Source organism: Biomphalaria glabrata, chromosome 5 (assembly GCF_947242115.1).
Source record: "Biomphalaria glabrata chromosome 5, xgBioGlab47.1, whole genome shotgun sequence".
NCBI classification, from domain to species: Eukaryota; Metazoa; Mollusca; class Gastropoda; family Planorbidae; genus Biomphalaria; species Biomphalaria glabrata.
The window spans coordinates 48,820,086-48,834,749 of record NC_074715.1 but is presented as its reverse complement, the minus strand read 5'-3'; the positions used below and the strand labels follow the sequence as shown (position 1 = coordinate 48,834,749).

General features: G+C 37.5%; 1 protein-coding gene across 1 annotated transcript in view; it reads right to left on the bottom strand.

The window, feature by feature from the left end:
• Positions 1 to 7,012, bottom strand: part of LOC106062410 (uncharacterized) — a 46,192-nt gene extending 39,180 nt beyond the window's left edge. The window contains exon 1 of the mRNA XM_056029589.1: positions 6,662 to 7,012. The gene's annotated coding sequence lies outside the window, so the exon portion shown is untranslated. The remainder of the gene's footprint in view (positions 1 to 6,661) is intronic.
• Between the last annotated feature and the right edge of the window lie 7,652 nt (positions 7,013 to 14,664).

Sequence of the window (14,664 nt, the reverse complement as noted above, 5' to 3'; positions counted from 1 at the left end):
AAGGCACACTTAGAAGTATGTAGAAGGCACACTTAGAAGTATGTAGAAGACACACTTAGAAGTATGTAGAAGACACACTTAGAATTATGTAGAAGACACATTTAGAAGTATGTAGAAGACACACTTAGAAGTATATAGAAGACTTAGTTAACTAGTTTACTTACAAGTATCTACAGATACACTTAGAAGAGTGTACAGATACACTTAGAAGTATTACAGACACACTTAGAAGTATGTACAGACACACTTAGGAGTATGTACAGACACACTTAGAAGTATGTACAGACACACTACAAGTATGTAGAAACAAGAAGATAAAGATATTGAGAAATGCAGAGTGACGTCTGCAGGGGAACTTTTTTCCTTTACTCAAACAGTTTATCCTTTCTTATACCAAGCAGACGTAGTGCCAAGCAGACGACTATTTGTATATTCTGTCTGCCACACTCCGAATGACCATTTTTTTTATCTGCTCACCAGTCCGCCTGACTGGCCCCTGTGGCCAAGACTCTCGTTTCCATAATGTTGATTTTATGTTTTGCCTGTACTCCCTCTTGGCCGTCTCTATTATATTACCCACAGAGCAGGACATGTCTCGGACATTGTCCAGTGGATTGTCAACAAAGGAGTACTCTTTATTCTAATTAAGCGTTATAACTAGTTTTTTATCGTAAAAATATTTACTGTAATAAAAATCTACGGTAACATGATCGACAGTAATATGATCTATCGGAATAAGTTGTAATAAGTTATAGTGTAATGATGTATACAGAATACAGTAAAAATAAATAGTTTGCAATAGGTTATCTATAAGGCTTGTCTCTGAGTCAGAAGATTAGGAGGAGTGAAGTATTTTACGTGGCAACTGAGTCCTAGCTGTTATCTACACATTTTGCCGTGTCTACAGTAGTATCTGTTAGCTCTTATGTTACATAGAAGAGTTGTCCCGGTTCCCTAAAAGCCTCCAATGAAGAGGACCTTCCAAAGAGATTGTCCTTCTTCGCCAACGCCTGCAAAAGTTTTGGCATCATTGTAGAAAAGACAGAAGTGCTGCACAAACCTTCTCCAAATTAATCAGTCACAGAACCAGACATTCTCATAGATGTCCCCCCCAAAAAAGTAAATGTTTAAAAGTTTGTCAATTTGGGAAGTACATCAACAAACGCCAACCAAGATGATGAGGCAGACATCCGTGTTGGACGTTCCAGTGCTGCTTTCGGAAGACTTCAAGAACAAGTGTGGCAGCAGAGAGGACTCAACATATCCACGAAACTGAAAGTCTACAGTACTGTAGTCCTCTCTTCAGAGTCCTGCCACATCAAAAAGCCAAACTCCTTCCACCTAAGCTGTCTAAGGAAAATTCACCAGGTGAACTTGTTTGACCATATATCAGATGTTGAGATCCTACAGTTGTCACATATAAACAGAATCCGCGCCACAGCAAAAAGTCTCAATTTCAATGGGTGGGACATGTACTCCATATGCCAGAAAATCGCTTTCCCAAATGACTTCTTTATGGGGAGCTGCGTGCAGGAAATAGCTCTCAGGAGGGTCAACACAAACGATACAAATACACCCTTAAGAGCTCCTTGAATGAGTGCGATGGTGACTCTCATGGCTGGGAAACACTAGCTCTTGATGGAGGCCTGAAGGCGTGAGTGTGGAAGTCATGAAAGCAAAGAGAGTCGCCAGCAGGATAGAACGCAGAGCTAAGGCTTAGAGAAGAAGCAGGCTTATCTGTAGTTGACCAAACTTATGATTTATCCATGCCATATAAGTGGCCAGCTTTTTAAAGCGAGGATTGGACTTAATAGCCATCTTCGAGTTCGTAGAAAATGATAAAGGACTTCATTTTAGACTACGAAGGAGCAGCTACGTATAACTATTTAATGCCCTGGCAAATCTTTTATCACATACAAGAGTTGTCCTTTATTTCATTTGAATGTAACAATCTATTTTTGTCTTCATTTAAGGTTATTGATAACGTTTTGATTAAGTGTTTTTTTTTCTTTCTCGGTCAGCTAAGACTTGATCCTAAGTCCTCACGTATGGTCAACGAACGTTATCAGTTCAAAGATGTCTGCGCGTGCTTCAGAAGAAGTCAGAGACGATGAGGTTTGATACATGTTCTACCGACCCATAACCATCACACCTCAGACAGGAAATGGAAACTTGGGGCTAAATAATTGCTTTTGATTTGTGTCATAAAACCTGGAGACTGATGGTCTGTGATGTATTGATCTAACCTTCATCTCTCTCTCTCTCTCTCTTTGTCTCTGTAAAAATATCTTTTTCTTCCTTCCTTTTCTATTCTAGAGTCTATTCCTTGGTGTTTATTTTTGTTACAGCTATGTATTATGTATTTGCAGTCATTGAGGTTTATTTATGCTATTTGTTTTCCCTGAATCTAAATAAGGAACTCAAAACTCTAATTTATGTAGGCACGTGTGTTTGTGTGTGTGTTTGTGCGCACTGGCTTCTCTCGGTTATTGATGGTGATGTTTTTTTATCACCAAAGCTCAACAAACTTCAGACACCTTACCACAGGAGAGAAATTTTAAAAAATCTCCACAGCGACGTATGTCTGTGTGTATAGATATTTAAATGTGTTTAGTGTAAGTTTTCCTAACACTATTAGTTTCGCACACGTCTGAACTGTGCATTACACAAATTAAGAATTTTTTTTTCTTTTTTACAATCAAGGAGATTATATTTTGGGCATAGACATAAATAAATATAGACTGGCCGATAATAGAGTTTTATGAAACGAAAATTTGTGACTTGCATTTTTGTGTACTTTATTTATGTCTATCAGTTTTGTTTAATCTCTAAGACTGAAGATCATGCAATTTTTCAATTTTTCAGAATTCGGAAATCCGAATACAATAGATATACATGTTTTCAAGTTACATGAAGTTATTTCCTTTTTCCAGTCTATATTTATTTATGTCTATGATTTTGGGTCTATTGGAGACCTTCATACATGACGGGAAAACTATAAATAGCAAGCTTTTGTTTGGTGTATCCGGTGTAAAAATACAGGAAGTGTTGACAAGCTAGGTTATTTTTGTTGTTAAAAGAAAAATGACACTATTTGTGCAATGTTTAGTACTGCAGATTGCAGAATCCAATTGTTTATGCTCTTTTGTTTCTGGCACAAATAGAATTCAACATGGAGGATAGCATTAGACTTTCACGTAAAGCTTATTTGAAAATAAATAGGCTACTAACTAGCGGTATTGAAGGAGATTGGAAGTAATGTCTGCATCTCATAAGATAAGATCAATAACCACGTGTTGAGATATTGTTAAAACTAAGCTCAATTCGTTTCTTTCTTTTAGTTGGCAATACGGAACGGACGGAAGGTCATGTTAGCGTCCTTGACATTGACCAGTTTTATCGAAAAAAATCTCCAAATAAAATATATTGAATTAAATTGGTGTAGTTCTTAACTCTTTCTCTCTGTAATTATTTATCACATTCTAGTGGAATCAACGTTAGTATCGTCAGTTAGGAGAGAAAGAGTTAACGAAATGACCGAAATGAAAATCGAATTAAAAAAAAACAACAACCTAGGTCTAGCTCCTGAAGTAGCCCAAGAATGTGCCAACTTAATTTCTCTTAGAGACAATTTAAATTACAATGTTGATTAAATGTTGAATGAGTAACGAAATATATCTGTGATTGTACTTTAACTTATTCAAATCAGCAGACTTTCAATAACATTTGCTATAACTTAAATGTGTAGGTAAATGGGTGTGTAGTGTGTTGATAAGGTACACCGAATAAAATAACGCTCTTCAATTATTGATTGACGCCTAAACCATACTTACTAGAAATAATACATTTAATTTAAGTAAGGAGACTGAGTGGTAAAGCGCTTGCCTTCCCTACCAGAGGTTCCGGGCTCAAATCCATGGATTTTGAGTTTCGGGTTCCTTAGGGCGCCTCTGAGTTTTACCCAGCTCTAATAGGTACCGGGGATAAAGTAAAGGCGGTTGGTCTTTGTGCTGGCTACATGACACCCTCGTTAACCGTGAGCCACAGAAACAGATGACGTTTTGAAAAGTTCTGAAAGCTTTTAATTTAAGTAGCCTTCAACTTCACGGACAAACATATTTCTAACAGAAAATATATTAACCTATTTTTTTGGTGTTACAAGAATGGTCTAAAGGTAGAATCGAAAAACTAGACCAAAACTCTGTTTTTAAAAATACTTTTTCTAAGAAGCCATTGAAAAGAGGAGAGAGGAGAAGTTTTAGAACCTCTACAATTTAGATGGTCAAGAAAGGCTTCTGACCACAAAGTTATATTGACCTCTGGGAAATTCCCACCGGTCAGTGGAGTGACATGAAAACCTGACATGTTTTAATGAACCAGTGACCTGGAGATCAGCGTTACACCCAGACGTCCCTGGGGATCTATAAACCTGAATGGTTGATTAAAGAAATGTAAAGAAAAGGAAGGGCAAATAGAGTTTTGGCTTTGGCTTGAAGATAGGCCGGACATCGTAAAACTGACCTGGCAAACCTGACACGAATTTCAAGAGTTAATGTTTACTGGCCAGTGCGCTTGCTGCTGGGTCAAGAAGACATCAAAGGTTCTTATTTGTGATACGTTTGAAAGGCTAGTCGCGGTGTGTTGAAGTGAATGACTAATGTCGTAAACGACGTGGCATTGTCGTAAATTAAGAGTGACCTACACCACTGATACCCAAAATACGGCCCGCGGGCCAGATCCGGCCCTCCGAAACGTCGGTACAAAGTGTATACTCCCCCTCCTTTTTTTTTAATTTGGAAAATGTATCTTTTCTCTGATGGATTGTTACCCTGACATTTTAAATTTGTAGGTTTATGAAATGTGAGAGCCGAAGAAACTAAAAGTGGTCTCCGAATTTAGAATCTACCAGCAAAAGTGAACGGATCTTCACATTTTTATGGAACATGATAATTAACCAACATATTTGTTTTGTCAAGTGTGTCTGTTTTAAAGCACAACAACATATAAACGGATTATAAAACATTCTTATTTTGAGCTGCGAATTAAAAATTATTAAACTATTCTTGGAGGATCGATGCGAATATTTACCAACAAGAGGCAAGAAAATTAGTTGTTGGTAAATCTATCTACAATGTTGCTCACATTTTAAGTAGAGAATTGAAGCAAGTTTCCGACGCGTAAAGAAAAAAGACTACTATATGTCTCCTATTAATGAATATAAATAGCCTGCTAGATCCACAAGTTTCTAATAAACTTGTTTCAGGTCAATTTCGTTTTTTTTTTTGTACATTTTTGGTCATGTGGCCCGCGACACGAGTGTCGGAAATTAAAATGGCCCGCAGGTCAAATTAGGTTGGGCATCACTGACCTACACTAACAAACAACGTAAAGAAACACAGTACAAACGGTGTCGGATTTTACACAAGCTTTAGCTTAGAAAAACCTAGATGTTCGGGGGTCCCCAGACATAGGTTCCATAGATATTTTCAATCATTTTGTTAAAAAAAAGTAAAGTTCCCCTTTCAGACCTTGCGATCTTTTGGGCAGATTTTGTAAAGGTCTTCTGTTTCTGAGGCCCACGGTTAACGAGGGTGTTATGTGTCTAGCACAACAACCAACCGCCTTTACTTTTCCCCAACTAATGTCAGTTACCAATTAGAGCTGGGTGGATTCAGAAGCGCCCAAATATCCGAAATTAAAAATCACCAGGATTCAATCCCGCCCCCCCCGGTTCGAAAGCTAAGCGTTTTACCTTTGATAAGTCATGCAATTCAATTTATAATAGATCTAGACTCTAGACTAACAATAATAAATCTGTGCGATTGCAAATATGTTTACTAATGGACCTCATTCACCAATCGTAAATAAACACATATAGCCACGTCATAATATTGATAAAACCAATGAAAAATACATATCACGTGACAGCCTTTATGGATTACATAATTTGTATAGAAGAGAATCACGTGGCTAAATGTTGTTTGTTTACGATTGGTGGATGACGTCCATTGTTTTATTTTAGCGTAATTTCATGATTTTAGCTTTCTCAATACGCTAAGTAGGAATATGAGTTTAAATGATTGCATGATTCAAAGGAAACGGAGAGACTTGCACTAAAGACTATTCGAAAGAAACACTTCGAAAAAAAAAAGGATGTCATTGGATGGGTGCCCTTTCATAAGACTTTCTCTCCGCCACTTGTCGTCATAATGGTTTCGGGTTCGAACTCTACTAGCCACAATCCCCTTCTTTCCTCGCGATGGTTTGGGCTAAGACTTAACAAGTCTTCATCTCTGAAGAAACTCCTGAGACTTACACATGAAAGTATGACTGTGGTAAAGGAGAGAGCTCATAGCTTCCTGGTCGTCCGGTATGGGCGCTAGACTGTCGTTCGGTCGTCTCGATGGTCACGGGTTCATACCCTGCCTGCCCCCCCCCCCCCCCCCCCCCCCGCGACGTCCTGCGAGAGAGAATTGGATTAGGAAGATGACATCTTCAACTCCAAAGGAACATCCGAACCATGTAAAACTATTTACAAAACATTTTTTTAAAAATAATAATTATGATAGAAGCTATATGATTACTTAAAGATTTCAGTAGTTACTTTTAGGGAAATATTGTAATATAAATTTATAAGAACATATAAATCTGAATTGCTTACATTAAATCCCTCGATTGCGTCAGTTCATTCATTGACTTGATTCTTGATTAGAACACAAATGTATGAAATAATTCCTTAGCAATAATGCAGAGAAAACACGATTCTTATCTTCGACAAATTACATGTAAGCCTATTTTATTTTTACAGTGAGAGTTTCTGAACAAAAAAATCTGGCAACAAATATTGACGTAACCAGGACACTACAGAAAATCTTCAGTCAAACTTTGATTAGATATGGTTTAAGTCTGGGCTGCAGTACAATGCTTTGATCAGTACACTGCTGTCATGTTATGAATGCACACTTCAGCCACCACACAGTCCCCCACCCCGCTACTGTTGTGAGAAAAGCCAGAGCTGATATCCGGTGTTAAGAAAACAGTTCAAGTAATTCCAAAGTAAACTGTCTGGCTTTCGGGTTGTTGGACCACTTGAACAATACAATTCCTCGCGTTCTAGATCATATATCAATCTCTCTTCGCTATTATCACATTTCTAGCGGTCCCCCGTTTGGGAAAAAGACATTTTTAGTAGGTTTTTTTTTTGTAGTCTGTCAGTCTGTCACGATTAGATCTCAAAAACTAGAAAAACTATTGAAAATTTAATTTGGTCATATTGTGTAGCTTGCAAAGGCTACTTTGGCAGTTTGATAGCTAACAGTTTTAAAAAAATTAGTTAGGCAAAAAAAAATAATATTTACGCCAATTTAAAAACACTACTGAAATGCTATTGTAATAACGTAAGGGAGGCAACTCAACCAGGCAAGATGTTTATTTACAGGACATCAGAAATACACTAAAACAACATCTTCCTTTAGAACAGTCTCTTCATATCGGCTCTAGACTTGGGCGGAAGTCGTTTGTCGTTCTCTTCTTCCTAGTGTTGACATCCCTTTTAGTCTAGTCTCTAACAGTGCGCACCTCCTGCACTAGTTTAGATGGCGGTGCGCATGGCAGGGTTATAACACTGTGTTTTATTAAGAAAAGGAAATAATTATTTAATACTTTGTTGATGACATACATAAATACAGTTTTCTCATTTGTTAAGATAATGGTATACAATATATATGTATTACTTTTTTGTGTGTCTTCTAAGATTAACACGAACAGTTAACAGAAAATGTTTCTTACTATTTTCTTTCAGAGATCCGAAATGAGAGAGGAAACACTTTGCTAAAAATCCTGTAGGCATGGCTCTTATAAACTTTATGACTAGATCATCATTTATTCACATACAAAAATATCACGGAAACAGGCGTTATGCGATTGAAATCAAAACACATTTAAGTGATCGCATGAAAATATGTATGTATTGGTAGTTCATAAATTTAAAAAAAAATTAAAGTTTCCCTTTCACACCTTGCGATCTATGGGGTCATCTGTTTCTATGGCCAACGGTTAACGAGCAGGGTGTCATGTGGCTAGCACAACGACAAACCAACCGCCTTTAGTTTCGCCAACTAAAGTCAGGCACCCATTAGAGTTGGGTGGACTCAAGGGAGCCCTTAAAATCAAGAAAGTCAAAATCCCAGTCATCACCGAGATTCGAACCCAGGACCGCAGGTTCGGAAGCTGAGCACTTAACCGCCACCGCGCCCGCTAGTTCATAGCATTTGATATTCTTGCTGAAAATGTCTAAATCTGCCTGCCTGCCTATATTGCGGACTCCTGGGCGGACCATTGGGGTCCACCTGAGTTTGTGTAATAATAGTTATGCAGTTGTATCACACAAACTCTCCTTGTTCTCTTGTACATATTTGTGTGTATATATAAATGGCCTCCTTCAGTGCCGATAAGACTAAACATCATCTCCTGGAAATCAGATAAATGCCTGGGCATTAGGTATGGTCGGAACAATGTCGCCCACAAAGCAGCCCCCTCTCCACTCAGCTGATTTACCCAAAGAAACTGTTCCGATACAGTTTGGTATCAGCGGCGTCGCAGGCATGCCATGAGTAACACTGTGTGCTGCAATCTGCATAAGGGTTGCCAGGTCCTGTATTTTCCTCAAGGGTTGACTCCCGAAGCTTTTCCCCTATTTGAGCATAGCAGCGTGAAAATGATCATAATCTCAAATCTTCAGTCAGGCTACAGTGACAAGTACAATATATACAATTTATTGCTTCCTTAAAAAGATATGTCAATCTTATGGGTTTCACGTCGTCAATAAATACTTCTTCTCTAAACAAGAAAAGGGGAGCGGTGGTTGTAGTTCCTACCCGTTAGAACATTAGAAACGAGAAATGTAATTTCAAAGAAATGCCAATCTCGCCTTCAGGCAACAAAATAATATATATATTGTTACGAATCTCACTATCCAGGCTCTCTGCAAACTGCACCATACACCACCAACCTAAAGAACTTGACAACTCAGGGCTCCAAAGTAACGTAGCACTTTAATAGTTGAATAAATAACGGCCAATACTGTACAATAGGCAACACGTACACTGTACAAATATCTCTCCGATAACACCGTTCCGCCGTATCAACTCTTGCACTGGCCTCTCCGTCTCGTTCCGGGCTTGCACTGGGTTCAACAGTTCAGGACTGACTTTACACACTAGGTTCGTTGTGTCGGACTCGATCGCAGACCAAGATCAAGGCGCCGTTCGTCTCAACTGTACTTGACAGTACTCCGCACTGAACCGTCGTAATGCTCTGTACTGAACCACACCGTTGAACTGTGCTGTAGTCGACCGGACTGTAGTGAACCGGGCTCTGAACCCCTGCCGTGAACCTCCTTTCTGAACCTTGCTGTATTGAGCCCCTTTTCTCGACCGTCTTGACTGCGACACCTCATCTCTTATATAGGGTCCCTACTGGCCTTCTCGAACCGGACAGAACGCCGCTCGACGTTTCCAGGTGGTCAGATGACTACAACTCTCGTGACGCTCCTGAGCTCTGTTCACGACGTCGATCCTTCCCGGACCGCCGTCGATCCTTCCCGAACCGCCGTGTTAACACTCGTCTCGGCTGACCGTCGTAACTCGTCACGGTTGACCGCTCGTCTAGCGCTGGCCTGGGGCGATTTGCGTCGGCTGACTACACACACACCACTACCCCCCTCTGTGCCACCACCAGGTTTATATCAATATTAAAACATTTTTTTTGTAATTTGTTTAAAATAAAATAAAATAAAAGAGCTTCCTTGTTATCAAATCGTTAATAGTACACGACTTCACGCTGTCCTAATTCTAAAAACATTTATCCGAAGGAAGCGTTTTTTTAGAAGGCATGACAACCAGAAAGAGTAAAATTGAATAGTCTTTAAATTTGGAATGCGATTACCAGGAAATACATTCAAAATACAGAAAAATAAAAAAAAAACAAGCAATAAAAACTTTTAACTCTTTCTCTCCGTAATTATTTACCACATTCTGGTGGAATCAACGCTGGTATCATCAGTTAGGAGAGAAAGAGTTAAGAAAAGCGTATATAATGGAAAGGACTGCACATTTAGGGGACATATATTTCAATACTGGAAGACTTATTTTCCTTTTACTATGTCAATCAAAATTAATCAATGACAACTAATGAATTAATTAATTGATTTTGAACACAATTGATTCATGTGTTGTCATCAAAAATGAATAATTGCGCAAAGTTTAAACTTGAACCGAGAATGGGAAGTGGGAGAAATAACGTGAACAAATTTTGTAGCAGACAGTCAGACGGAGTGAGTGGATATAAGTTTTCTAATAATAGCAAATAAATATTTGAGGGGGAGGGGATGAAGTCATTCTAATCATAGTTCCAAGAAGTCTACCAAGAAACAAACTTGCTCCACAGAAGTACGGATACATTTAACAGTACCCATGTTGTCGTACGATGTGTTTTATTCAACGGCATTAAACAAGTGCAGTTTCTACTGAACGAGACGCACAGCTCAGCTCCAACTTTTCCAATCACAATCTCTTTTTTTCCAGTCACCCGCAATCCAATGCAGGGCATGACAAGGGGGCAATGGAAGAAAAGTAATAGAAAGAAACATCTGGTGCTATAATAATGGGTTGCGACTGTGATTGTCAGGCCTAAAGTCAGTCCGTGTAAGGCAGGGCCAGGCCAACGTGTCTATCCATTATGTCATGTCAAATGTAGCTGTGGATGTGTGGATGGTAATATGGGCTGGGGCTATGCTGTTAGCCTCAATTATCTTTCCTTTGATGGTATGATATGAGTGTCTCGCGTGAGCGAGCACCTAAATGGTTTTATCTAAAATGAGTTGCTTTTATTGTTTGCATTCCTGTAGATAAACTGAAATATAGAATGTCAGTCATATATAGGTATATATATATAGCACGTCATATTGATAGACTGTCAAAGATAGCCTGTCATACATTCAAACATAACCTGTCCTAAAGATTACTTGTCATATAGATAGCCTGTCATAAAGATAGTTAGTAATGTAGATAACCACCAGTCATATACAGTAATTAAACACTTCTGTAACATAGATATCCTGTCATATAGATATCTTGTCATATAGATATCTTGTCGTACAGATATCATGTCGTTTAGATATTGTGTCATATAGATAGCCTTTAAAGTAAAAAGAGAAAGTCTTAAATACGAGATTAAATTTACCCACTAAGAAGCGTGACAGTTCCGGGGGGAAAAAGAAGAGAAATAGACTAGTAAAAGAGTAAATAAGAGAAAGTGAAAACAAATTAAAATAAAAAAAAATGATAGAGAGAAGATATCAAGGTTACAGAGGCAGTTTGTGTGGAAACACAAACTCAAAATCGGCCCCCGAAGTGGTCCACCCAGGCAGGTAAAAAGGCAGGTTTCAATGTTTTCAGAGAGAACATCAGAATGAAATTCTATCAAAGACAAATGAGAGAGAAGTTAGAAGGTTGACAGATCTTGCGTGGTGCCCCCAGCGGTCCAGCAGACCAAAGGATATGTGAAAGTGAATGTGAAGCTAGATGTGAACCTGGCCTAACTGATGTCTTATAATGAATATCTAATTGATCTATTTGTTTTGTAAAGGGTCAATCTCTTATTCAAATCCTCAAGAAAAAAAAATTCCGTAACAAAAACAACTTCCTTTAGTCACGTGTCTGGTGTGAATGTACACTTTGGTTTCTTATAGTTATGATGTTTTTTGTTTGGTGTAATGCACAAATTGTAAGACAAATTTCCAGACGGATAATAAAGATTATTATTATTATTATTATTATGAATATCCATTGCAGTTCACGCGATAATATGAAAAACTACTTATTAATTGTTGTTTTAAATTATGTCCAAGTTATATGCATACTAAAAAGATTTTTTTCTCTTTAAAAAAAGTAAAACTTTTGTGTGTGCAAATGTAGTAGTTAGTATGACAGAACTTACTATAATTAGCAATACAAATATTAAAAAAAAACTTGACAAAAAAATCTAAAATCATTTGCATAAATGTGTTAAAAATATGATAAATAGCATCTCCCCTAGTAAAGAGCCTTCGTGTTTGTTACTATTAATATTGAATTGTTGTAAAAGTGATGTATTTTTATGAAAAAACTGCTTGCATAAATGATTTAAAAATTTTGATTTTTCGCTTTCAGAAAAGAAAAAAGTTGTCGTTGCATCAGAACTTTGAATGGTCAAAAATAGGCCTAATATGACGTCGGATTTGCACTATCTTTCCTAGTTTACGACATCTAAACGAAACGGACAGACGGACGGACGGACGGACAGACATTCCACACAAAACTAATAGCGTCTTTTCCCTTTTCGAAGGCCGCTAAAAACAGTGAAAGATGGATAAACTTTCAGACTATCTTTCCCAGTGCCTACTGAATGGTTGCCTGAATCAGCCGGCAAGCCAATGGTTAGTAGATTTCAAGTCTCTAATTAATATGTTCACCTAAATTTACACACGGTGGCCTAATATATATATATTTTTTTTTGAAAGACGTCTGTAACTTATTAGATAAAGTCACAAAAATTATACAATGCAAGTGTTACTGACAGTCAGGTCTCGGATAGTGATAACATTCTAAGAAGTATGGATTGCCTTTTGAGTCCGTGTCCCAGCCTGTACAAGTATTTACTTAAAGGATTAGTTTTGGCTTTCTTTTGTAGAGTAGCAATCGCTCTTTAGTAATATGTCTAATGTTCTATTTGACAAAGATAAAGAAGTGTAAGAGGCTCTCTTTTTTGTGTAAATAAAACACCACCAGCTTTAGAGGCACGATACATAGTTACCACAGCAATGTATTTATTCGTATAAGAACTTCTTCCCCATTAGTTGATTAGAACATGGATCAGCCAGGAAAACCAACGAATTAGTAGAGTTTAAATCTCTAATTAATATGAACATGCACACCTAAATTAACTCATGGATATGCGTAAAAATTGATTTTTTTTTAAGCTAGCTTCTATAATCATGTGATAACAAGATAAGATTAGAAGATAAGATTACATTTTTCACTTTTGTTTATGACATTTAAAAAAACAACACATTAGGCACGTGTAAGTGTGCTTATTTTGAGTGACCAGTTATGGAATTGTTTGTATTGACAATGTGGGTGACCTGAATTAGTCCCCTTTATAGATCGTCGTCTGAGGATAAGTGAACACAATCATGAAATAGAAACAATAGACAACTATACAATCTTCCAATCTTATAATGTTCATACGCTCTTCGCTAGCAGAGTGGTTACCATGTTGACTTGTGGAGCCTGAGAAGGATTGTGGAGCCTGAGAAGGCATGTGGAGCCTGAGGAGGCTTTAGCCCACGAGTTCGAATTCAGTTTGTTCACTTTTAAAATATAAATACATTAAAAAAACGATCACCCAGATACCCCGTTCTTTCTCCCCCCCCCACCCCACCCCTTTCCAACTGGTCCAGACAATAGATAGGATCATAGCGTATTGAGAAAGCTAAAAGCATGTAATTGTGCTAAATTGGTAAAAAATTTCTAATTGCACAGATTTAATGTTGTTAGTCTACATCTATTACAAATGTTTTGTTTTATTTTACAAGTTTCGGATGTTCTTCAGAATCGACAATTTCTATATTCTAGTTCAGATCTTTCTAAGGACGGCCTGGTTACAGTGGCGAGAAAACAGTCCAGAGCGCATACCACGGTTAAAATAGAATAAAATAAATTGGTAGTTGTATAGTTGCTCAAGAAAATTTTTGTTTACAACGGACGCTTTGCGTCAGACCTAACTGTTGTGACGATATGCAGATTTGATGGTTATCTGATAAGAACTATTGAATAAAAGAGTACAAGTTAGCGAGATAAGATTTCAGTTTTTGTAAACTTGTGGAGCACAGGATTGTTGAATTAGAAGATTGTTGAATCAGAAGATTGTTGAATCAGGGGATTGTTGAATCAGAGGATTGTTATAGATTTAAAAGGGAATCAACCCTTTTTGTCAATAATATTTTAGCAGAAAAAGAATATCCAAATCTTTTTTGAGTTGCATGAATATATACCTTAGATTAAAATGTGTAAATATTATACAAATGTATGTGGGTGTATGTGTTTGTATGAGAGAGAGAGAGAGAGAAAGACAGACAGAAAGTGAAACAAAGTGGCAGAGAGAAAGGTGGGGTGGGGGGTGGGGTGGAGGAAGCTCTCGTGAAAGGGACTGGCTTAATATCAGGTTAAACTGGTTTATTATTTATCTACAGTTTTAAACTCAGTGGTCGAAATTTATATTGTTGTATAATTTTTTTTCAAAATATAATAATTTTTTTTAAAATGAATATTAATGAGAGGCCGTCCTATGTTTGATTACTGGCGGAAAACGCGTTATTTTGCTACCAATTTAAATACGATGTGGACTCCATCACCTCCACCACCTTCCACTAACCTCTAGTCTGTCAGACATTGTAACATCTTCAGTAATTATCAGTTCTTTGTTTTTGATTTGGTTTAGCTTTATAGTATAATGTGTAACGTGTATATGTTATAATACATCATAATCTTACTTCCCAAATGCCATCTTTTATTTTTAACCACTCAGCCATACCAGCAAAATCGTCCGACATGCAGAGACCAAATA